This window comes from Scyliorhinus torazame, chromosome 11 (assembly GCF_047496885.1).
Source record: "Scyliorhinus torazame isolate Kashiwa2021f chromosome 11, sScyTor2.1, whole genome shotgun sequence".
Lineage (NCBI taxonomy): Eukaryota > Metazoa > Chordata > Chondrichthyes > Carcharhiniformes > Scyliorhinidae > Scyliorhinus > Scyliorhinus torazame.
In genome coordinates this window covers 223,140,872-223,167,294 of record NC_092717.1, presented here as the reverse complement: position 1 = coordinate 223,167,294, position 26,423 = coordinate 223,140,872, and the positions used below count along the sequence as shown (strand labels likewise).

General features: G+C 46.3%; 1 protein-coding gene across 4 annotated transcripts in view; it reads right to left on the bottom strand.

Annotated features, from left to right (window-relative positions):
- Window positions 1–26,423, bottom strand: part of ankrd12 (ankyrin repeat domain 12) — a 257,267-nt gene that overhangs the window by 157,233 nt on the left and 73,611 nt on the right. For 3 of the 4 annotated variants that reach the window (XM_072468357.1, XM_072468360.1, XM_072468361.1), the window contains exon 1: window positions 13,183–13,264. The exons of the other annotated variant lie outside the window; for it this stretch is intronic. The gene's annotated coding sequence lies outside the window, so the exon portion shown is untranslated. Of the gene's footprint in view, window positions 1–13,182; window positions 13,265–26,423 lie in introns of those variants that run through there. 4 annotated transcript variants of the gene reach the window in all.

Below are 26,423 nucleotides of genomic sequence, written 5' to 3'. Positions count from 1 at the left end.
TATGGGCGCAGTTCGCCGGGCTTCCTGAGCACATCCCACATCTGTCCTCCACCCCAAAGAACCTACTCAGCCTCGCCCCCGTCATATGCGCTCTGTGAATAACCTTAAACTGTATCAGGCTAAGCCTGGCACATGAAGAAGAGTTAACCCTACTCAGGGCATCAGCCCACAGACCCTCTTCAATCTCCTCCCCCAACTCCTCCTCCCATTGACCCTTCAGCTCCTCTACCAAAGCCTCCCCCCCCCCCCCCCCCCTTCTTTCATCTCCTGGTATATCGCCGACACCTTGCCCTCTCTGACCCATACACCCGAAATCACCCTGTCTTGAATCTCCTGTGCTGGGAGCAAAGGAAATTCCCTCACCTGTCGCCTCACAAACGCCCTCACTTGCATGTACCTGAAAGCATTTCCCGGGGGTAGCCCAAACTTCTCCTCCAGTGCCCCTAGGCTCGCAAACGTCCCATCAATGAACAGGTCCCCCATTCTTCTAATCCCTGCCCGATGCCAGCTCTGAAAGCCCCCGTCCATCCTTCCTGGGACAAACCGATGGTTACCCCTGATTGGGGACCACACCGAGGCTCCCATCGTACCCCTATGCCGTCTCCACTGGCCCCAGATCTTTAGCGTTGCCGCCACCACCGGACTCGTGGTGTACCTTGTCGGCGAGAGCGGCAGCGGTGCCGTCACCAGCGCCCCCAGGCTCGTTCCTTTGCAGGACGCCATCTCCAACCTCTTCCATGCCACCCCCTCTCCCTCCATCACCCACTTACGGATCATCGCCACATTGGCTGCCCAGTAATAGCCACCCAGATTCGGCAATGCCAGCCCTCCTCTATCTCTACTACGCTCCAGAAACCCCCTCCTTACCCTCGGGGTCTTGTTTGCCCACACAAAACCCATAATGCTCCTGCCTATCCTCTTAAAAAAGGCCTTGGTGATCACAATTGGAAGGCACTGGAACACAAAAAGAAACCTCGGGAGGACCACCATTTTAATCGACTGCACTCTGCCCGCTAGCAAGAGTGGCAAAATGTCCCATTGTTTGAAGTCCTCCTCCATCTGCTCCACCAGCCGCGTTAAATTAAGTTTATGCAGGGCCCCCCAGCTCCTAGCTATTTGGATCCCCAAGTACCGAAAGCTCCTTTCCACCCTCCTCAACGGTAGGTTGTCTATCCCTCTTCCCTGGTCCCCTGGATGCACCACGAAGAGCTCACTTTTCCCTACATTGAGCTTATAGCCCGAAAGTCCCCAAACTCCCTTAGAATCTGCATGACCTCCACCATCCCCTCCACTGGATCCGCCACATACAGGTTGTCTGCATACAGCGACACTCGATGCTCCTCTCCCCCTCGGACCACCCCCCTCCATTCCCTGGACTCCCTTAATGCAATGGCCAAAGGTTCAATTGCTAATGCAAACAACAGGGGGGGGGAAAACAGGGGACACCCGACTCATCCCCCGATACAGCCAAAAATACTCCGACCTCCACCGATTCGTAACCACACTCGCCTCCGGGGCTCTATATAGGAGCTTAACCCAGCAAATAAACCCTCCCCCAAACCCAAACCTCCGCAACACTTGCCAGGGATACTCCCACTCTACTGGGTCAAAGGCCTTCTCCGCGTCCATAGCTGCCACTATCTCTGCCTCTCCCTCCACTGATGGCATCATTATCACGTTTAGGAGCCTCTGCACATTGGTGTTTAGCTGCCTGCACTTTACAAATCCCGTCTGGTCCTCGTGAATCACCACCTCGATCCTCGTAGCCAGCACTTTTGCCAGCAACTTAGCATCCACGTTGAGGAGTGAGATCGGCCTGTACGACCCACATTGCAGTGGGTCCTTATCCTGCTTCAGGATCAAAGAGATCATCGCCTCCGACATTGTCGGGGACAGGGTCCCCCCCCTCCCTTGCCTCATTGAAAGTCCTCACCAGCAACGGGGCTAACAGGTCTACGTACTTTCTACAGAACTCAACCGGGAACCCATCCGGTCCCGGGGCCTTCCCTGCCTGCATGCTCCCGAGTCCTTGAATCAGCTCCTCCAACCCAATTGGCGCCCCCAAACCAGCCACCTCCTGCTCCTCCACCCTTGGGAACCTCAGTTGGTCCAAGAATCGTCGCATCCCCTCTTCCCCCACTGGGGGCTGGGATCTGTACAGCTCCTCATAGAAGGCCTTGAATGCCCCATTTACTTTCACCGCACTCCGCATCGTAGTTCCCCTTCCATCCTCGACTCCACCTATCTCCCTCGCTGCCATCCTCTTACGGAGCTGGGGTGCCAGCATCCGGTTCGCCTTCTCCCCATACTCAGACGTCGCCCCCTGTGCTTTCCTCCACTGTGCCTCTGCCTTCCCTGTGGTCAACAGGTCGAACTCCGTCTGGAGACTTTGCCTCTCCCCGAGTAGTCCCTCTTCAGGGGCCTCTGCATATCTCCTGTCCACTCTCAAAATCTCCCCCACTAACCTCTCCCTGCCCTCTCTCTTCTCCCTATGAGCCCTGATGGAGATTAACTCTCCCCTAATCATCGCCTTCAGCGCCTCCCATACTACCCCCACCTGTACTCCCCGTTGTCATTGGCCTCCAAATATCTTTCAATGCACCCCCGCACACTCTCACACACCTCCTCATCTGCCAGCAGTCCCACACCCAGCCGCCACAACGGGCGTTGGTCCCTCTCCTCTCCCAACTCCAGTTCCACCCAGTGTGGGGCGTGGTCTGAAATGGCTCTGGCTGAATACTCCGTTCCCTCCACTTTCGGGATCAGCGCCCTACCCAGAACAAAAAATTCTATCCGGGAGTAGGCTTTGTGCACGTAGGAGAAAAAAGAAATTTCTCTGGCCAGAGGCCTGGCAAATCTCCACGGATCCACTCCCCCCATCTGGTCCATAAGCACCTTGGCCGCAGCCGGCCTCTTTCCGGTCCCAGATCTGGAACGATCCAGTGCTGGGTCCAACACCGTGTTGAAATCCCCACCCATTATCAAGCTTCCTACCTCCAAGTCCGGAATGCGCTCCAACATACGCTTCATGAATCTAGCATCGTCCCAGTTCGGGGCGTATACATTTACCAATACCACCCATGTCCCCTGCAACCTGCCGCTCACCATGATGTATCGACCTCTATTGTCTGCTACTATGTTCTTGACACCCGCTTCCCCCCAGTATTGCCACCCCTCTATTCTTCGCATCCAGTCCCGAATGGAATACCTGTCCTACCCATCCCTTTCTTAACCTGACCTGGTCTGCCACCTTCAGATGTGTCTCCTGAAGCATGACCACGTCTGCCTCCAGTCCCTTTAAGTGCGCGAACACTCGGGCCTTCTTAACCGGCCCATTTAGGCCCCTCACATTCCACGTTATCAGCCGGATTGGGGGGCTCCCCCCTCCACTGCCGACTAGCCATCTTCTATTTTAGGCCAGTCCCGTGCCCGCAACTCCCACACCCTCCAGTCCCCCAGACAGGGAACCCCCGCCCCGACTACCTCTTCCGTTTCACTTCCCCCTCGGCCAATGCAGCAGCAACCCTATTTCCCCCCCCTCCGCTAGATCCGGATCTAGCTCTTTTGCTCCCCCCATAATACTTCCGTAAGTCAGCTGACTCCTGCTGACCCCGGCTTCCCCCGCCTTCTCGTTGACCCCCGCCTTTCCAGTGTGTGGAAATCCCTCCTCCACCTTGCGCTCCTCCACCCCCCCCCCCCCACCCCTCCGCCCTTCCCCAACGCGGGAAAAAGCCTGCGCTTTCCTGAGCCAGCCCCGCCCCCTGTGGCGCAGCTCCTGTTGCGGCCTTATCCCAATTCCCCCATCCCCGGGTCTCACCTCCCTCCAGCACCGACGCCCACATTCCCCACAGTCTCCCCATCAAATCTCTTCTCCCATCCCCATCCATCGTCCCGCCCGTGAAACATTCTTTACACATATTTACAACCCTGTATACAATCAGCATCTCCCCCACAACCACAGACCCTCAGTTTGAGTCCAATTTTTCCGTTTGGATAAAGGTTCAAGCCTCTTCTGGCGTTTCAAAATAGTGGTGTCGATCCTGAAATGTGACCCACAGTCGCGCTGGCTGCAGCATTCCGAATCTCACCCTCTTTCTATGCAGCACCGCCTTGGCCCGATTGAAACCAGCTCTCCTCTTTGCCACCTCCGCACTCCAGTCCAGGTAGACTCGGATCACCGCATTCTCCCATCTACTGCTCCGCTCTTTCTTGGCCCATCTCAGGACCTCTCTCTGTCCGCGAAACGATGGAACCTCACCACTATCGCCCTTGGCGGCTCGCCGGCCTTGGGTCTCCTCGCCAGGACCCGGTGAGCCCCTTCTAGCTCCAGGGGGCTCGGAGAGGCCTCCGCACCCATCAGCGAATGGAGCATCGTGCTCACATACGCCCCGGCATCAGCCCCCTCCACCCCTTCAGGGAGACCCAGAATCCGGAGATTCTTCCTCCTCGACCTGTTCTCCAGGTCCTCGAATCTTGCGGCCCACCTCTTGTGCAGCGCCTCGATCTTCACCGCCAGGCCCAAGATCTCGTCCTCGTTGGTTTTGTCCATCACCTCCCGGAGGTCTATCTCCTGGGCCTTCTGGGTCTCCTTCAGCCCCTCGATCGCCGTCAGCAGTGATGCCAGCACCTCCTTTTTAAGCTCCTCCACGCAGCGCCCGAGAAACTCCTGCTGATCCGGCCCCCATGCTGCTCGATGTCCGCCCTCCACCATCTTGTTTTTTCCCCCTAGTTTCTACCGCTGCTCCAAAGCCACTTTTCCCCCCGCTCCACTTCTGGTCCCCTCCATACACGACGGAAGGGGAACCTTGCTCTCACCTTCCCACACGGGAATCGGTCGAAAAATTTCCATTGGGGCTCCTCTGGTCTCAGAGCCCAAAAGTCCATTCTAGTGGGAGCCGCCGAAATGTGCGTCTTAGCTCTGCATCGCCGCAACCGGAAGCCACATTCTCCCAGTGTTTGCGTGGGTCTCACCCCCACAACCCAAAGATGTGCAGGGTGTAGCCACCTAAAATGGCTGATTCCCGATTAATTTGGCCAAAACCCAATGTAAAATGGCTAACCGAAAAGGCTGATGGGAAAAGCAGCCAACAGGGCACAAACGGACAGCTACAGACAGAACAGCGTATTCGGCTCTGGGGAAGTCGGCCCAGATCGATACCTGTGACCATTAGCAGCACATCAACCCATACATCTACAGTTTAATCGGCTATCCCCGGGAACAATTGCAACATATTAGCAATTGAATGCCGATCCAGACCTCTCGGCGCCAGCAGTGGCCGAGACAAAGAAAGGTGAACGACCACCCCCCGATCAAGGAATCGCCCCATTATTGGAGCATATCGAACCCTGTGATTGGGACCAATCACTTGGGACCAGGGTCAAGGTCCCCGAGAGGCGGGAAGCCCCCGGGAACTATAAAAATAGGGGCCAAGTTCAGATCGACCCTTCTCTCCCTTCTTCTCCTGCTCGCAACCTTCGCAAGAACCATCGACCAGAAACCGTACGTTTGGCTCCAGCGATCGCTACCCGATAAGAGACTCCTAGCCATCGACCTGTATCAGCCTTTGAATCCCGCAGGCCAGACCCAATTCGATAAGCCATTCGTTTACCTGACCTGGTGGGCCATTCCCAAAAGTTAAGTATTGGCCAGTAGTGGTAGGTAGTAGTCTAGAAAGTAGGATTATTGTAGAAGTATTTATTGCTGTACATAATAAATGACAGTTGATTTTAACCACGTGGCGGTATCAGAAAGATACCTGGCGACTCGTGAGCAAAGGTGACAGAATTAGAGCTAATAAAACTAAGGCTAATAAGAGCAACAAGGGTAGGTGGATTGGCCACGCTAAATTGTTCCTTAATTGGGAACAAAAAAGAATTGGGTACTCTAAATTTAAAAAGAAAACTGTTCAGTAAAGTTAAAGAACGTAAGAGGGAAATAAATTGCATTGAATCTGCAGGGCTTAGGAAAGAAGTCCCATGACTAACAAATATCTTTCTTTCTATAAATGCATGTTATCCATGCACGTATGCATGGTGAAGTATTCCATTAGAGAGTACAGTAAAGCCATTACGAAGCCAGAAAGATTTTGCTGTGAAAATGATCCAATCTCAAAGATAAAATTGCAATGTTGGGAGGCTGCACCCCTGCCTCCACTCCTATAAGCAAACAGCCGTCTAGTACCACTATGAGAATAAAGTTGTACAAAACACTAGTGAAACCTTATTTGGAGTATTTTTCACAATTTATTGGTGGTTCACCTGTGGAGCAGGATTCTGGAGCTGCTAGCAAGAATAGAGTGCAATATTTCAAGAAGCTATTGGTTGTTGTGGAGTGGTGTTGGCTGGGAATTGGAGAGCTTATGGCAGAAACGGTTGAAGATACAGCCACCAAGAGTGAGGTAATTAAAATCAGGGATGCTCAGAAGACTAGAATTAAATGAGTGCAAATATTTTGGATGGTTGTGGAACTGGAGATTAAAGAGATGGGAGGGGTGAAACAGGGAGGGATATGAAAACAAGGATGGAAATTTTAAAATTGCTCAACTGGGAGCCAATATAAATCAGCAAGCATTGTTGTGATAGGCAAACATGACTTGGTGCAAGTTTAAGACATGGGCAGCAGAGATTTGGATGATCTCAAGGTTAGGAATATTAGAATGTGGGAGATCGTCTAGAGATAACAAAGCTATGAATGAGAGTTTCAGTGGTTGTGCTCAGACAGGGCAAAGACAGGTGATGTTACAGAGGTTGGAATAGGTGGTCTTAGTAATAGCACGAATGTGTGATCGCAAGTTCATCTCAAGAGTCAACTATGACATGAAGATTGCAAAAAGACTTGTTAATTCTGAAGACTGCTGCAAGGGAGAAGGATGAAGTTGGAAGCTAGGAAATGGAGTTTGAAGCAGGCGGCAAACTAATTTCTCCAAAAGACAGAATGTGGTTTTTGGGGGGGGTTCCAAAGGCTTGCTTGACCACCCGTAGAGATCAAGAGAAGATGTTTGGACGAAGAACTTCTGTATATGTTTCTGTACAAGTACATGAGGAAGGGATTCAAAATTTTTAGGGATTGAGGTTTGGCCTGCTCGCAACTTGGAAAATGTGATGCAACATTACAAACAGCTTAGAAATTGCTAAGAGATGATAAGGCAATGTTAATAATTGTACTAAAAGTTCCACAAAAACTTGTATCAAAGGGACTTTCTCTGAACTTTGCAAATTTATTATTCCTTAAAACCAATCATTTTCAAATTCAGGGATGTGGGCAGATGTCGGGAGGGTCGCAGGGCCATCGGTCGCGATGTTCCGGATTGCAGGAAGAAGTGCCAAACGGCCTCACCGGCTTTTAAAATTGCCGGCCATGACCGGCTTTCAAAATGCCAGCCATCCTGCACAAGTGTGCCCCCTCAGCAGTGTGCAGGCCCAGAGTCCAGCAAGGCAAACTGCCTCCTCCTGACGTCAGCGCAGATTCTTTAAAAAAAAACGTTGGGAGTCTTCTCTCCAGATGCGGCGGTGGCAGAGAGCAGGTCATGCCACGTATACTGATGTCACATGCTCTGGGCACGAGAGAGATTCCTCCATTTTGTAGCTGCCAGCAGTGCTGGTGTGAGCTCCAAGACCTTTGGTGAACAACCCATTAAGAAGCTGAAATCAGGAACTTGGCAGTATATAAATATGATTTCTTGAGGCATGGGTTTATTAATTGAGCCACTGAAAATCAGTTTGCAAAGTTCATGTGTGTTATATGCAGGGAAGGACTGGCAAATGGAAGTTTAAAACAATCATCAGCTGAAGTCCTTAGCAGAATGTGTTTGGTATGTGTCAATGTACCAAAGAGAAATAATCTATACATATCTGTACAAACAAAATGACTGATTTTACACTTAGAGCAAGGCACATAACAGAATAAAACAAGCAAGACTCATTTCGCCAGAAAGGTGCATGGAGGAAATTAAAATTATTAAAAAAGCCACAATCCTAAAAACGGAGTACATATATAAAAGAATGATGGTCATTAAAGGGCTTAGGTGGAACAAAAAGACTAGGTCATCCGTTTTACTCTGCATATTTGCAGATACAAATATTCTTAATATGCAACAGGTCAGCCATGATCTTATTGAGCAGGTTTGAAGTGCCGAACAGTCTACCACTGCTCCTATTTTGTATGTCGTAAATGATAAACTGCCTATTCTTCGTTGTCCATTCACCCATTAAAAAAGCTAAAATAGTCTCAAATATATTACTTTGAGTTTCTAAATTTATTGCTTATGCTGCACATTTTCTATATTTTACACTATAATAATATATAATATTCTTTATTGTCACAAGTAAGCTTACATTAACACTGCAATGAAAGTTACTGTGAAAAGCCCCTAGTCGTCACACGCCGGCACCTTTTCAGGTACAGTAAGGGAGAATTCAGACTATCCAATTCACCTAACATGCACGTCTTTATTTTTTTTTCCGGGACTTGTGGGAGGAAACTGGAGCTCCCAGAGGAAACCCACACAGACACAGGGAGAATGTGCAGATTCCACACAGTGACCCAAGCTGGGAATTGAACCTGGGACCCTGGCGCTGTGAAGCAACAGTGCTAACCACTGTGCTACCATGCAGCCCAGAAACTTTACATGGTTGAATTCTAATTATACTATTAATAAGGATAATGGAAATAGGCTTTTATTGTCTATTAATACACTGCAACTTTGTCAGTTTTCAAAATAAGAGGACCCGAGGAAGGAGCAGCGCTCCGAAAGCTAGTGACATCGAAACAAACCTGTTGGACTTTAACCTGGTGTTGTAAGACTTCTTACTGTGTTCAAAATAAGAGGAAGTCAATGAGAAAATGGTCCAAGATCCTTGTAAATTTGGAGACATTATTTTCAATTTCAAATTTTGCTAAAATGCAAGTAAAGAAGAAAAACTTAAAAGGCTTAAGTATTCGTGGTCAGCCTGTTGCTTCACAGCTCCAGGGTCCCAGGTACGATTCCGGCTTGGGTTACTGTCTGTGCGGAGTCTGCACGTTCTCTATGTTTGCGTGAGTTTCCTCCAGGTTCTCCGATTTCCTCCCACAAGTCCCGAAAGACGTGCTGTTAGGTAATTTGGACATTCTGAATTCTCCCTCAGTGTACCCGAACAAGTGCTGGAATGTGGCGACTAGGGGCTTTTCACAGTAACTTCATTGCAGTGTCAATGTAAGCTTACTTGTGCCAATAAAGATTATTTTCTGGTAATCGCAACAATGCACTACGAAGAATAAAAGAGTGGCATAAAGAATATATTGCATTAGAAAGAAAATATATAGTGTCCAGGACAAAAATCAATTCCAAATTACAGGGCCTTCACTTCATATCTTGCTGTAAAAAATGATCATCCCAACAGTAACATCAACATATACTTTGCAACATTAATATTTCGGTAAATGATTTCAGTGATCCCCAGGAAAAAACCTAAGCAATTGTTATGAATGCAACACTTAAGACAGGTTATGTTTTAAACTGTCTCTTTTAATTTAAGATAAAACAGATTGTCCTGGAATGAGAAATGGTAATCATGCCAAAATCTCTCCAGAAACATGCAAGTCAGTTGCCATAGGGACAGGAGGCTCACTTGAATCTCCTAGAAAATCAAGTGCTAGTTTTCACACATTAACACAAAAGAAGAGCAGCTGGTTTTGTTGGATAGTCTCTAAGCCTCAGCCAGATAGGGAGACCTGGAAAGGAAGGCCAAAAACAGTGGCTGCTGTGCCAAACAGAAGGCAAAACTGTTTTTGTTTTAACCACCTAGCAGGATGCTGTGAGAATGGATCCTTGTTAGAAAAGACAAGACCGGTGGATATGTAAAGATCCAGGAGTCACCAGAGGGTGCCTTGCTACTGGAAGTCAATTTGAATACACACATGAGATCAAGTGAAAGGACTTTTAAAAAGGACACTGGAAGACTCAGCCTGGTGGGACAGGGAGAAGAGAACCTGTTGAATCTTCACCAGGAATTTTTGACTTGAAGGTTACATATCTGCTGAGTGTGGTGCAATGTATAAATGTGGCATGGGGTTTTGGTTGTGGCAACGAGTTAATGTGCGAGGCGAGAGGGGGTACCTTTTCTATAGTTTAGGTAATTAGTTGCCTACTATGCTTAGTCAATGTTGATTTTAGTATGTCTTAAAACATGAAAATTTCTGATTGGATTGGATTTTGTTTATTGTCATGTGTACCGAGGTACTATGAAATAATATTTTTCTGCGAGCAGCTCAACAGATCATTAAATACATGAAAAAAAAAATGCAAAGATGCAATTTTGCACTGTTCCCTTTTAGTTATCGGTCTCTATGGAGGTCGTAACGGGATTGGCCAAGATATGGCCAAGAGGGCAGCACAGTAGCACAAGTGATTATCACTGTGGCTTCACAGCGCCAGGGTCCCAGGTTCAATTCCCTGCTGGGACACTGTCTGTGCAGAGCCTGCACGTTCTCCCAGTGTCTGCGTGGATTTCCTCCAGGGGCTCCGGTTTCCTCCCACAGTCCAAAGACATGCAGGTTAGGTGGATTGGCCATGATAAATTGCCCTTAGTGACCAAAAAAGGTTAGATGGGGTTATTGGGTTACGGGGATAGGGTGGAAGTGGGGGCTTAAGTGGGGCGGTGCAGACTTGATGGGTCAAATGGCCTCCTTCTACACTGTATGTTCTATGTTCAACGATGAATTGACAAAGAAATGAGTAATCTGTTCATTAATAGCTTTGCCATCTTTAGATGTTATTGGCTCTGGAAGACAGCAAAGATTAGATGCAAGGGATTTCAATTAGGAGATCTTGAAAGCACAAATGGAAAAGTGAAATGAAGAAAATATGGTGGGTGTGTGCTACAGTATTAGATGACTTTATTAAATTTTAACATTGCTCTGCAATATAACACTATAAACAGAGGAAATATTAAGAATATTGCTTGTTGCCAAAGATTGCCAGAATTTAAATGTAGCATTTATTTAATGTGGAACATATGCTGCAAATAACCAATCCAAAGCGGCAACATTTTCCAAATTTATTTGGATTCTGTTTATTGTCAGGTGTACCGAGGTACAATGAAAAGTATTTTTCTGCATTTATAATTTACGTTGTGCGCTTTCACATGAAAAGTGTCTCCACAATTTGAATGGAAGAATAAGTGAGCAAGAAATGTAATCATTTTAGGAAAGCAGTCATCTTGCTATTACTGGATTGCATATACAGTATGAAATGAAATGAAAATCGTTTATTGTCACAAGTAGGCTTCAAATGAAGTTACTGTGAAAAGCCCCTAGTCGCCACATTCTGGCGCCTGTTCGGGGAGCCTGGTACGGGAATTGAACCGTGCTGCTGGCCTGCCTTGGTTTGCTTTAAAAGCCAGCGATTTAGGCCTGTGCTAAACAGCCTCTTAAGTATAACCCATAGTGCTCTTCACAGCTGGAACATGGATCTGAATTGAGCCTGAAGCAGCAAGGTAAAGTCATCTTTCTGTAACAGTTGTAAAGATCCACATTGGAATGAGCTTGTATTACATTTGAGTTTTTATACATATTTCTCATGTTTAATAGCCGGGATTATTAGGGGAGGTGGTAGCATAGTGGTATTGTCGCTAGACTAGTAATCAAAAGAGCCAGGGTAATGCTGTGGGGTCAAGGGTTCAAATCCCACCATTGCCGATAAAAATAAATCTCGAATTTAAAGTATAATGATGGCCATGAAACCATTGCCGATTGTCGTAAAACCCCATCTGGTTCAGTAATGTCCTTCATGGAAAGAAATCTGCCACCCTTACCCGGCCTGACCTATATGCGACTCCAGACTCACAGCAATGTGGTTGACTCTAATTGCCCCCCTGTGAAATGGCCCAGCAAACCACTCCGTTCAAGGGCAATTAGGGATGGGCAACAAATGCTGGCCCAGCCAGTGACGCTCACATCCCAAGAACAAATATGAAACAAATTGGCTAAGAAAGCCCTCACTTACGATGAAATAAAGTGCAACGTAATACACACAATATACAGTACTGCCCACCAGCCTTACAAACGTTTGACATATATATATGACAAGCCTTCGTGCATTGGAAAGCAATACAATAAATGCTAAGATAATGTAAAAGCTACAGCAAAAAAAGGCTAGATAACCAGCAAGAGCGCAGATTGCAGAATTTTACTGACATCTTCTCAAACAAGGGTTGCTAGTTAGGCCATAAGACATAGAAGTAGGTCATTCGACCTTTGAGTCTGCTCTGCCAATCGATGAGATCATATGACTGATCAGATGTGGTAATCCTCTAACCCCACTTTTTCCACCTTATCTCCATAATTCTGGATTCCCTTGCTGAATAAAATCTGTCTATCTCAGCCTTGAACATAATTAATGACCCAGCCTCTACAGATCTCTGCAGTAAAGAATTCCCCAGATTCAGTACCCTCCGAGAAGAAACTCCTCCTCGTCTCGGTCTTAAATGGGTGATCCCTTATTCTGAGATTTAGGTCTTCTGTCCTAGACTCTCCTACAAGGGGAAACAATCTCTCAGCATCTACCCTGTCAAGCCCCTGAGAACCCTCTAATGTCAATGAGGTTGCCTCTCATTCTTCCAAATTCCAATGAGTACAGGCCCAACCTCGTGAACCTTCTTTAGACTGCCGCCAATGTCTTTTAGCTGTTTAGCACAGGGCTAAAATCGCTGGTTTTGAAAGCAGACCAAGGCAGGCCAGCAGCACGGTTCAATTCCCGTAACAGCCTCCCCGAACAGGCGCCGGAATGTGGCGACTAGGGGCTTTTCACAGTAACTTCATTTGAAGCCAACTTGTGACAATAAGCGATTTCCATTTCATTTCATTCATGTCAGTATATCTTTCCTTAGATAAGGGGGCCAAAACGGTTCCCAGTATTCCTGGCGTGGTCTGAGTAATGTGTATATTTGTAGCGAGATTTCCCTATTTTTATACTCCATTCCCTTTGAAATAAAAGCCAACATTCCATTTGCCTTCCCTATTATCTGCTGAGCTTGCATGCTAGCTTTTTGTGATTTATGCACGAGGACCCCCAAATCCCTGTGTTGCAGCTTTCTGCAGCCTTTTTCCATTTCAGTAATATTCAGCTCCCTTATTCTTCCTACCAAAGTGTATAACTTCACATTTTCTCATGTTATATTCCATCTGCCAACTTTTTGCCCACTCACCTAACTGGTCTATATTCCTCTGTGGACTCTGTCATCTTCCCACATATTTTTTTCATCCGCAAACTTGGCAATAGTGCAGTCACTGCGGAATAACAGAGATGAAATCACTGCTTGAAAAATCCATGGGTTTAGTCAGACCCAAGGAGTTATATGTAAAATTGACAATTTTGGACAGAGAAATAGAGAAACAAATGACTTCAGCCTCTCTCCGACATAGCGTCCGACTTAATCGAATAAATACCAATCCATTTGTTAAGGTGCTGCCAATCTCATTTGATTTGACTACATATTTGGTGAGCAAAGTAAATAATTTGGTAGCACAGTGGTTAGCACTGGGACCCGGGTTCGATTCCCGGCTTAGGTCACTGTCTGTGTGGAGTCTGCACATTCTCCCGGTGTCTGCGTGGGTTTCCTCCCACAAGTCCCGAAAGACATACTTGTTAGGTGAATTGGACATTCTCAATTCTCTCGCAGTGTACCCAAACAGGCGCCGGAGTGTGGCGACTAGGAGATTTTCACAGTAACATTGCAGTGTAATGTAAGCCTACTTGTGGGGCAGCAAGTGGCGCAGTGGTTATCACTGGGACTGCGGCGCTGAGGATCTGGATTCAAATCCCAGCCATGGCTCACTCTCCGTGTGGAGTTTGCACATTCACCCCTTGTCTGCGTGGGTTTCAACCCCACAACCCAAAGATGTGCTGGTTAGGTGGATTGACCACGCTAAATTGTCCCTTAATTGGGAAAAAATAATAATTAGGTACTCTAAATTTAAAAAAAAATGTAAGCCTACTTGTGGCGCTAATAAAGATTTGATTATTAAATAATTAACAGATGTGTTTCTGGCAAAATGACCCTCAAATCTTATTCTAGCCATATCATTTTTGCAAGCTTATGGGGTGCCACAATACTGTTACAGCTCTAAACTGACACAGGTTCTGAAGTTTTCATCTGTATCCATAACAAAATGTACCCATGTTGTTTTAAAAAGAAACATATGTGAGCACCTCCATGCAGCAACATCCACTGCTTTTACGCAGAGTCAGCGTGCAGATAAAAGGTATAATATAGTCAGTTGATAACGTCAAGAAAGTTGAGGGGGAAAAAGGTAGGACATAGAACATTACAGCGCAGTACAGGCCCTTCGGCCCTCGATGTTGCGCCGACCTGTGAAACCACTCTAAAGCCCATCTACACTATAGAACATAAACCAGGAAACGAGAGAGAGATTCAGGAGGTTAAGACGACAAAGCCTTTGTAAAGTTAAGAAGACAGGGTGCAAAACAATAAACGAAAAACCCGGGTGCGCCGAACCAACCTCTATGAAGTTGTTGGGTTTGGGTACACCCGACAATACATGGCAAAAAGGATCCCAAAAATATGCACCTCTGCCTCAATAGTGACATTGTTTGCCAACGACAGAAAATAAACATAAATAAGTGTAGTTTACATGGATTTCAGCAAAACCTTTGACAAGGTCCCACATGTGAGGTTTACAGAAGGCAAATGCAAATGGGATACAGGGTAATTTGAGAAGATGGATTCAAAACTGGATTAGTTGTAGGAGAAAGGGGGTGATGACAAATGCTGTTTTGGTGACTGGAAGCTGGTGTCCAGTGGCGTATCATAGGGATCTGTGCTGGGTCCCCTATTATTTGTCATTTATATAAACAACATAGAGGACTATGTGGTGGTGGTGTTGGGGGGGGGGGGGGGGGGGGGGGGGAAGAGAGAGAGAGAGAGAGAGAGAGAGAGAGAGAGAGAGAGAGAGAGAGAGAGAGAGAGAGAGAGAGAGAGAGAGAGAGAGAGAGAGAGAGAGAGGGGGAGGATGGTAGGATCAGTAAGTTTGAGGATGACACAAAGATTGGCCTGGGTGGTTAACAGTGAGGTTGTGTCTTGGGTTACAAGATGATATAGATGATATATGGGATGGTCAAATGAGCAGTTAAGTGGCAGATGGAATTTAACCCTGAAAAGTGTGAGGTGATACAATTTGGAAGGAGTAATTTGACAAAGAAGTATTCAATGAACAGCCCGACACTGGGAAGTTGAGGAACAAAGGGAGCTTGGCGTGTTTGTCCATAGATCTCTAAAGGCGGACGGTGTTAAGTAATGGGTTAAGAGATATTGCAATTAGTTGTCTCATTTATTAATTGACACTGATATGTAAAGGGGCTTCAGGTGGTGTCTGGGGGGTGGTGTGTTGTTAAGAGTTTTGTGCAGAGGCTGTGGAAGTGAAATAAATGGTGTTTGGTGAAAAGGAACAAGAACTTTAGACTCTTCATTTCACAACAACTAAAACGTCAAACAGACAGGTAGGTTAATAGGGTGGTGAAAAAGGCATATGGGACAATTGAGGCATAGATTGGTCATGTTGGAGTTGTACAGAACTTTGTAGTGAGGCCACAGCTAGAGTGCTGTGTGCAATTCTGGTCACAACATTATACGAAGGATGTGATTGCATTGGGATGTTGCCTGGGATGGAACATTTAAGTTAAGTTATGAAGAGAGGTTGGATATGCTTAGGTAGTTTTCATTGGAGCAGAGAAGACAGAGCAGTGCCTGGATCAAGGTGTACTAGATCATTTTTCTTTTAATATAAATTTAGAGTCCCCAATTCTCTTTTTTTTTCCAATTAAGGGGTAAATTAGCGAGGCCAATCCACCTACCCTGTACATCATCTTTGGGTTGTGGGGGTGAGACACATGCAGACACGGGGAGAATGTGCAAACTTCACACGGACAGTGACCTGGGGCCGGGATCGAACCCAGGTCCTCGGCGGTGAAGTGTACAAATTATAAGGGGCATGGATGGGGAGCAGCTGTCTTCCTTAGTTGAAGGGTCAGTCATGAAGGAACACAAGTTCAAGATGAGGGGCAGGAAAACATTTTTACCCAAAGGGTGGATGAGCACTTGGCACATCATAACATTCAAGGCTATAGGCTATGGCCAAGTGCTGGTAAATGGGATTAGGAGGTAGGTCAGGTGTTTTTCACTTATCAGTATAGATGCGATTGGCTGAAGGACCTCTTTTGCACGGTGTGATTCTGTAAGAAGTCTCACAACACCAGATTAAAGTCCAACAAGTTTATTTGAAATCACAAACCTTCAGAGCATTGCTCGGTGTGATTCTGTAAGTGGATAAAAACACGCAAGTGTTTGGGGCTGTTTAGCACAGGGCTAAATCGCTGGCTTTGAAAGCAGACCAAGGCAGGCCAGCAGCACGGTTCAATTCCCGTAACAGCCTCCCCGAACAGGCGCCGGAATGTGGCGACTAGGGGCTTTTCACAGTAACTTCATTTGAAGCCTACTTGTGACAATAAGCGATTTTCATTTCATTTCATTCAAGTAATAACCCCATCTGATTCACTAATGCCCTTCAGGGAAGGAAATCTGCAGTCCTGCCTGGTCTGGCCTACACATGACTCCAGACCCACAAGAGTGATGCGGGTGACTCTTAATTGCTCCTACTGAAATGGTCTAGCAAGCCACTCAGTTCAAGGGCAACACATGCCTAGCCCAGCCAGTACATCCCAGGAACAAATTTTTAAAAAAAAATTATTTTCAAGTATTTTTCAAATTATCTTTTAAAAGTCATTTTTGAATCAGCTGTCACCACCCTTTGATGTAGTCCTTTCCAGATCGTACCTCACTGTAAAGATTTCTTCCCCCTCATATTGCCTTGCTCTTTAACTGCTTTCTTCTGGTTATCAATCTGTCAGTGGAAACTGTTCATCCTTATTTGCTCAACCCGTCACCACTTTGAACACCTCTATCAAATTTCTCTCAACATTCTCCTCCCCAAGGCCTGTTGGAAAACTATTTTCGAATGGTGAATGATATTTCAACTTCTGACATTACGAAAAAAACTAGTGTTTTGAATATTGCAAGTATAGTCAGTAGAACACATCCTCCGATCAAAAATGAACAGGTGTCAGCCATGGCTCTGTGGTAGCATTCTCACCTCAGTTGAATAGTTGTGGGTTGAAGTCCTACCCCAGACATGCGAACACAATGAGGCGGCTTTGGATGATTATAGCAAGTCTCACAATACCAGGTTAAAGTTAATCCTAACCGACTTGAGTCTCTCCTCATAGGACAGCCCCACCGTCCCGGAAATCATCCTAGTAAACCTTCACTGCACTCCCTCCAGAGCAAGAACATCCTTCCTCAGATAAGGACACCAAAACTGCACACAATACTCCAGGCATGGCCTCATCGATGCCCTATACAATTGCAGTAAAGTATCCCCATTCCTATACTCAAATCCTCTCACATTGTAAGCCAATATATCATTTGCTTCTTTACTGCCTGCTGTACCTACGCGCTCACTTTCAGCAACTGATCCACGAGGACACCAAGGTATCGCTGAGTATCCACCTCTCTCCATTTACATCAATTCAAATAATAATCTGCCGTACTATATTTGCTACCGAAGAGGATAACCTCACATCTATCCACATTATACTGCATCTACCATGCATGTGCCCACTCAGCCTGTCCAAATCCTGAAGCATCTCTGCATCGTCCTCACAACTCACCCTCCCACCCAACTTTGTAACATCTGCAATGTCCTGAGGTTGTGAATGGCTATGTAAATTAAGTCTTCTTTCGCATTTGTGCTTTCACTAACTTTCCTGCTAAGCTCTATGTACATTCATGTACTGTTTCAACAAATAATACTATATACATATCCTGTATTGTCCTGAACCTAATACTCATCACGTCAAAGGCAGGCTGCATCCATAGATGGATTCTCCATCCACCCACACAGCCCATTACAGGGTTACCTGAAAGGGTGGTGGAGGCAGAGACCCTCGTATTCAGATTAGCACTGTGATGCCAGGGATACAAGGCTGTGGGCCAAGTGCTAGAAAATGGGATTAAAGTACTTAGGTGGTTGTTTTGGACTGGTGCAGATGCAATGGCCAAAGGGCCTTTTCTGTGCTGTAGACCTCTATGACAGGCTTATAGCAGCCTACTGATGGTATCACTGATTTCTCTAGTCCTGTTGTAAAATTGTGATTTCACACAGCTTTGAAAACATCAGTGCACTGGTAGCACAAGCAGATTGGTAGGGTGGCATTTTTTCCTCTGATCACTAATCTGAGAGAAATTTTCTCAGCCTTCTACAAAGAAATGGCTTTCAAAAGTAAAGTTGCAACAAACAATTTTAAAATAAATTCACATCCACAATGACTGTTTTCTCCAGTGACACTAAAACTGCCCTATGTGAACAGGAAGGAAGTTGTTTGATTGGGAAACCCAAACGTTACATAAATTCTTCTTGAAGTGGTTCTGTGCTGTAGACAGCGATGTAAAAGCAGAAAACATATGTTTAAAATTAACATGAAGGGAGTTGACAGAAATTGCTCTTCCTCCTCTGCCCCTATAGTGGATATGTAACAGACTCTCACCAAAAACAAGTTATGAATCAACCTCTTGGGGAAAAAAGCACCACAGATGAGGCCTGAGGAAATTTAAAAAGAGCAGCAATGGAAGCAGCAAATATAAAAATGAGAGAATTTGTGAAAACAGCTCAGTAAACATGGAAGGAAGAGCTCTGACTGCACCAGAATAACAGGGTAAGTAGATTATAATCAGTTAAATTACTCATTTCATAGTGAAACAAATTACTAAGAGTTAAATCAGCATAGAAATGAATTAGATTGTTTATTAAAATAAAGACATTTTTAGAAAGTTAAATAATAAATAACCTGGCCAATTAGAGATAATGCAGTTCACCAAGGTACACAATACAATTAGATTACCAACCAAAATCAATTGTCTTCAATTCTCATCTTGATGTGGGAACAGCAGTAAGCCTCCACATGTGCAGGGAGTACCGCCAGCTGCATGATCTCAGGACTTCGGAGCTGAACGGTGGTTGGAATCATTTCAGGACACATTGGAGGCCGGAAATATCGCATATCCTACATTCCAAGAGTTGGCTGCCCCACAGCCACAGGGAATTCAGGATAAAGTGGGTGGGTATCAGCAGGGTAGGGCGAGGCTTGCAGTGCAGCAATCATCTGGGGAGTGTGGCACCCACAAGCCATTTTAAAGCACTGAATACCAATGAGGGTGCCAATACCTCAAAGGAATCATAGAACACCACAGTGCAGGAGGCCATTCGACCCATCAACTCTGCACAGGCCCTTGGTAAGAGAACCCTACTTAAGCCCACACCTCCTCCCTATCCCTGAAACCCCTATCCCTGAAACCCAGTAACCCTACCTAACCTTTTGGATACTTTAGCATGGCCAATCCACCTAACCTGCACATCTTTGGACTTTGGGAGGAAACCAGAGCACCCAGAGGAAACCCTCGTAGATAGAGAGAAAGTGCAAATTCCATACAGTCACCAGAGGTCGGAATTGAACCCAGGGCCCTGGAGCTATGAGGCAGCAGTGCTAACCACTGTGCCACCCAATAAAGCATATGAATGGAGTGGTTATAGACTTTTTCTTTAAAGTATTTTTATTGCGATTTTACATTTTAGTGAATAATGAAACAACGTTACGTTAATCCATTTCCATAGGAAAGGAGAAAAAAACCCAAAACGGCTTAACCTACATGAGCACAGATCAATACAGATGGGCAACATGGTAGCACAGTGGTTAGCATTGTTGCTTCACAGCGCGAGGGACCCAGGTTCAATCTGGCTTGGGTCAGTCTATGCGGAGTCTGCACGTTCTCCGGATTCTCCGTTTCCTCCTGCAAATCCTGAAAGTGCTTGTTAGTTGAATTGGACATTCTGAATTCCCCCTCTGTGTACCCAAACAGGCGCTGTAGTGTGGTGACTAGGTGATTTTCACAGTAACTTCACTGCAGTGTTAATGTAAGCCTGCTTGTGACACTAATAAAGATTATTATAGATGGAACAGGAGAACAGCATCACAACTGGCTCAATACAATTGTTAGACAAAACTACATACTCGTATTGCCCCACCAGAGCCCAAGCGAGAAATAGGATAGAATCATGAAAACATGACAAAATGGTGCACACCCTCCCACACTTCACAAACCGGCAACCAACATGAGAAATCAGGATAAATGCCATGATCGGGTGCGCACCAACGTACATTCCCCTCAACTCCAGCAGCGCCAACAACCCATCACAGCCTCCTTTTTCTGGATACTAAACCCATTTCCACGCATGAAGGAGTCAAGAGTCATACCCACCCGTACAAAAGCAAGAAATATAGAAACCAGATCTAAAGGGGGAGTTCCATATGTACCACACAACACAACTAAACCCCCAAAACAGGCCTAGGACGAAACCAAAATCATTCCATACAATTGTGAACAGAAGAGTGGCAACAACAACAACAACGTGTTTAGACTATGATCAATCTTCAGGGTCCAAAATAGAAAAGAAAGAAAAGCAGAGTGAGAAAAACCAGCAGATCAAATTTAAATAGAAAAAATAAGAAAGAAAGAATGAGGAATGGCAATATCAAACACAGGACGGGGAGTAGAAGCCAATTGGCTGGGACACAGACATTTCTTGGTTAACGGGAGAAGAGTTGCAGGTGGAGGTTCCGGAACATGTTCCACCAACCATGCACAAATTTGGCAGCACTGCCCACTAACGTGTGTTGTATAAATGGTGGGTGGTTGACAGGTGAACTTTTATTAGGATAATTCCACTTTGACCTCCCCAGTTTGCACCAAGTGGCTGTGACATGGTATCCTTGGTAATTGCCTGATGTCCAATGGGGCAGCTTCCAGTCGTGATGGTAGAAGGGCTGCAGTCTCAGTACTACTACTAGATCCTCCTGTTACTTGGCCCTGTCACTCTTCATCCTAAAAGATGGTCTCAAGTCCTGATTCTATGCTGTAAAGATGGATGTAGGATTGCTGGTACCCCTGACTCCACCTGTCTAAGCAAGCTCGGCTTAACTAGCAGTATACATAACTAGTGGTTTTCTTTCATCAGATGTAACAAGGGTAAAACCTTCAATGTCCAGAGTACTCTGTTATTGAGAGCAAGGCTAGGCCTTGCTTGTGGCCCCCCTCTCCATACAGTTCATGATAAGTGAGTGTAATCACTGTGCTACCCCAATGGTTCCTGGAAGTTTATTAATTATTGTACCCAGGACATCACTGGGTGCAATAATTAGAGGATTTGTTTCTTTAAATACTTTTTTAGAAGCTTGGGTGTGGAGTGTAATTGTAGATTGGTGGCAGGGAACCAGGTTCAATTCTAACATTGGTGACTGTGTAGAGTTTGCACGTTCTCCTAGCGTTTGCCTGAGTGCCCCCTGGTTTTCTCCCACAGTCCAACGATGTGAAGGTTAGGTGGTTTGGCCACATTAAATTGCACCATTGCGTCCAATGGCCATCAGGGATGTCAAGAGACAATAACAGACTAGGCTAGAGTCGCAGACTAACGACACCAACTCACGTCGATTGTGGCAAGGCTTATACAATATAACGGGCTATAAAGCAAAGCAGAGTAGAATCTCTTCTCGATGGGCTCAATGCATTCTATGCTCATTTTGAGCAGGAAGCCAAAGAACCAATGGTACCTGCCCCAACAGCATCAAACACACCCATAGAATAGAGAACAAAGAAAAGTACAGCGCAGGAACAGGCCCTTTGGCCCTCCAAGCCTGTGCCGACCATGCTGCCGTCTAACCAAAATCTTTTAGACTTCCGGGGTCCATATCCCTCTATTAATGTATTGTCAAGACGCCCCATAAATGTCACTATCATGCCTACTTCCACCACCTCCTCTGGCAGCGAGTTCCAGGCACCCACTACCCTCTTGTGTAAAAAAACTTCCCTCGCACAGCTCCTCTAAACTTTGACCCTCGCACCATAAACTTATGTCACCTAGTAATTGACTCTTCCGCTCTGGAAAAAGCTTCTGACTATCCACTCAGTCTACAAAATTAGGAGGGGCATGGACAATCAGGTCCCTCAACCTCTGTCATTCCAGTGAGAACAAACCGCGTTTATCCAACCTCTCATCATAGCTAATGCCCTCCATACCAGGCAACTTCCTGGCAAATCTCTTCTGTATCCTCTCCAAAGCCTCCACATCCTTCTGGTTGTGTGGCGACCAGAATTGAACACTATATTCCAAATGTGGCCTAACTAAGGTTCTATACAGCTGTAGCATCACTTGCCAATTTTTATACTCAATGTCCCGGCCAATAAAGGCAAACATGCCATATGCCTTCCTGATAACCTTCTCCACCAGCGTTACCACTTTCAGTGACCTGTGGACCTGTACACCCAGAAACCTTTGCCTGTCAATACTCTTATTCCCACCTGTAATAGACCTTCCAAATGCATTACTCTCATTTGTCTGGGTTAAACTCTCCATCTGCCATCTCATCGCCCAAGTCTCCAACTGATCTACATCTTGCTGTATTCTCTGACAGTCCGCAACACTATCCGCAATTCCACCAACCTTTGTGTCGTCTTCAAACTTACTGATCAGACCAGTTACATTTTTCTCCAAATCATTTATATACACAGCAAACATCAAAGGTCCCAGCACTGATCCCTATGGAACACCACTAGTCACAACCCTCCATTCAGAAAAGCACCCTTCCACTGCTACCCTCTGTCTTCTATGACCCGAGTCACTTCTGTATCCGTTTTGCCAGCTCGCCTCTCACCCAGTGTGACTTCACCTTCTGTACCAGTCTACCATAAGGAACCTTGTCAAAGGCCTTCCTGAAGTCCATGTGGACAACATCCACTGCCCTACCTTCCATCAATAATCTTTCTCGCTTCCTCGAAAAACTTGATTAAGTTAGTGAGACACGACCTCCCCTTCACAAAACCACGCTGCCTCTCGTCAATACATCCACTCTCTTCCAAATGGGAGTAAATCTTGTCTCGAAGAATCCTCTCCAATAATTTCCCTTCACTGACATAAGGCTCACCAGCCTGTAATTTCCGGAATTATCCTTACTATCCTTTTAAACAAAGGAATGACATTAGCTATTCTCCAGTTCTCTGGGAGCTCACCTGTAGCTAGTGAGGATACAAAGATTTCTGACAAGGCCCCAGAGATTTCCTCCCTCTGTATTCTGGGGTAGATTCCATCAGGCCCTGGGGACTTATTTCCCTTAAAATGTTTTTCAAGACACCCAATACCTTCTTTTTAATCTCAATGTGACCCAGGTTATCTATACACCCTTCCCCAGACTCATCATCCATCAAGTCCTTCTATTTGGTGAATACTGATGCAAAGTACTCATACAGTACCTCACCCATTTCCTCTAGTTCTACACATAGATTCTCTCCCCTTTCCTCGAATGGGCCAACCCTTTCCTTGGCTACCCTCTGACCGACCCTTTCTCTGGCTACCCTGTTGCTCTTTACATATATGTGTAAAAAGCATTGGGATTTCCCTTAATCCTATTTGCCAATGACTTTTCATGGCCTATTTTAGTCCTCCTGACTCCTTGCTTAAGTTCCTTCCTACATTCCTTATATTCCTCACAGGCTGTCTGTTCCCAGTCTTCTAGCCCTTACAAATGGCAAGCATCACAGCTTCAGTAGTTAGATCGGCCTTCTCGAAAGTGAATTCACGCAACGCGATGGGACCTGATGGGAGTTCCCGGTCGTACTCTCAGATCCTGCACAGATATAATAAAAAGGGCAACACGGTAGCATTGTGGATAGCACAATTGCTTCACAGCTCCAGGGTCCCAGGTTCGATTCCGGCTTGGGTCACTGTCTGTGCGGAGTCTGCACATCCTCCCAGTGTGTGCGTGGGTTTCCTCCGGGTGTTCCGGTTTCCTCCCACAGTCCAAAGATGTGCAGGTTAGGTGGATTGGCCATGATAAATTGCCCTTAGTGTCCAAAATTGCCCTTCGTGTTGGGTGGGGTTACTGGGTTATGGGGATAGGGTGGAGGTGTTGACCTTGGGTAGGGTGCTCTTTTCAAGAACCGGTGCAGACTCGATGGGCCGAATGGCCTCCTTCTGCACTGTAAATTCTATGATATAATAATGCTGTATATATAAATGATTTGGAGGAAAATGTAACTGGTCTGATCCAGCTGGTGGGGTGTGTTTGCAGACATTTTTAACTTCTTCCTACACCATTCCGAGGTTCCCACCTGCTTCAAGAGGACCACTCTCATACACGGTGCCAAAGAAGAACCAGGCAACGTGCCTCAACGACTACCGCCCGGTGTCCCTGACATCTATTATTATGAAGTGCTTCAAGATTTGAGAAATGAGATACATCACTTCCAACCATCCAGGTTACCTTGATCCACTGCAATTTGCCTACTGCTATAACCAGTCTGCAGCAAACGCCATCTCCCTGGCCTTACACTCATCCCTGGACCATCTCAACAACAAGGACATCCATGTCAAAATCCTGTTAATTGACTACAGCTCCGCCTTCAAAGCTAAAATCCCAGCCAAGCTCATACCAAACTCCAAAACCTAGGACTCGGCTCCTCCTTCTACCACTGGATCTATGACTTCCTGACCCACAGACCGCAATCAGTAAGGATAAGCCACGACACCTCCTTGACAATAGTCCTGAACACCGGGGCCCCCGCAAGGCTGCATACTTGGTCCCCTACTATACTTCTTATACACACCACTGTGTGGCAAAATGTGGCTCCAACCCCATTTACAAGTTTGCTGATGACATGATCATATTGGGTCGGATCGCAAACAACAGCGAGTCAGAGTACAAGAGGGAGATAGAGAACTTAGTGGCATGGTGCAATGACAACAATCTCTCCCTCAATGTCAGCAAAACGAAGGAGTTGCTTATCAACTTCAAGAAGTGAAGTGGCGTACACGCCCGTCAATATCAATGGTGGAGATGGTTGACAGCTTCAAGTTCCTAGGTGTAAACATCACCAACAATCCGTCCTGGTCCACCCACGTAGACACTACAACCACGAAAGCACAACAGCACCTTCACTTTCTCAGGAAATTATGCACGTCCACAATGAATCTTACCAATTTTTATAGATGTACCATAGAAAGCATTCCATCTGGCTGGATCACAGCCTGTTATGGCAACTGCTCGGCCCAAGACTGTAAGAAATTACAGCGAGCTGTGAACACAGCCTAGTCCATCATGCAAGCCCTCCTCCCATCCACTGACTGTCTACATCAGGGTTTTTCAAACCCAGGGTCGCGACCCGTGGGTAGGTCATCGGCGGGTGTCGGGAGGATCGTGGCGCCCCTGGTCGCGGGAGAGCTGAACAGCCATTAGCGGCTTTTAGGTTGAGAATGCCGCCCGCATCTGCCAGCAGCTGCAGCATTTTGCTTTGCAGTCAGATTATCAAAGGTGATTAGCTTTCTTTGTTCTTTCCAAACCTCACACCTGCCGTCTAATTGTTCCGCTAACTAACAGGAGGAAACGGGGGCGTTACTTCCAGCAGTGGTACTGTTGGAGCTCGGGCCTGTGAAGGATATGGAGAGTGGCTGAGTGAAGTTTGTGAGGGATGAGAATGGCAGGCCACGATGCTGGCAGTCAGCACTAGTTCACTGGCTTCCACAATACTTCAATGCCTACACCAACACAGGGAGGAGGAAGTATCTGACAGCTACATAAACAAGGATTGCAGCAACTTGTTTGTTCTTCAAATTGAGATCCAAGAAGAAGGCACCAACAATCTCAGAAAATAAATTGTGTGGGGTTCTCTTCTGGGGCACAGCAAGTGGAATTTAAGCACCATGTGAAATCTGTGTGAATGTTTGAAACCTCTGCAATTGTGTCACTATAATGGTGTATTTTAAGTTATTAGTCTTCACAAATAAAACTCATGGGGCACCATGTACTGTTTAAAAAAAAAAGAGAATGCCATCCACATGGATGCCCTCTCAGGCAGGTCCAGCAGTGCATAGGCCCGGTGCCCAATGGGGCAGAATGCTACCTCCTGACGTCAGTGTGCTGCCCCCGGACCAAATTTCTTATTATAAAAGGCAGAGTCTTCATACCAGAAGTGGTGAGAACAGGTCATGCACCCAGCACGTACGCAGATGTCACGTGATCGTGCTTTGGCCATGAAGTCCTGGAGGAGAGATTCCTCCACTTTGTAGTTTCCAGCAAGCAAGCAATAGGTGTGTGTGAAGAACTGAAGATGCATCAGTTTGTAACAAGGAAAAGAGGGCTAGAGACAGAAACAGGCAGGATCTCACAACTGAATCTACTGGAGAGAGCTTCGCAGGAGACTCCATGGCAAGACAAAGCAGTGCTGGTGTGAACTCCAGGGCCTCTGATGAACAACCCATTAAGAAGCTG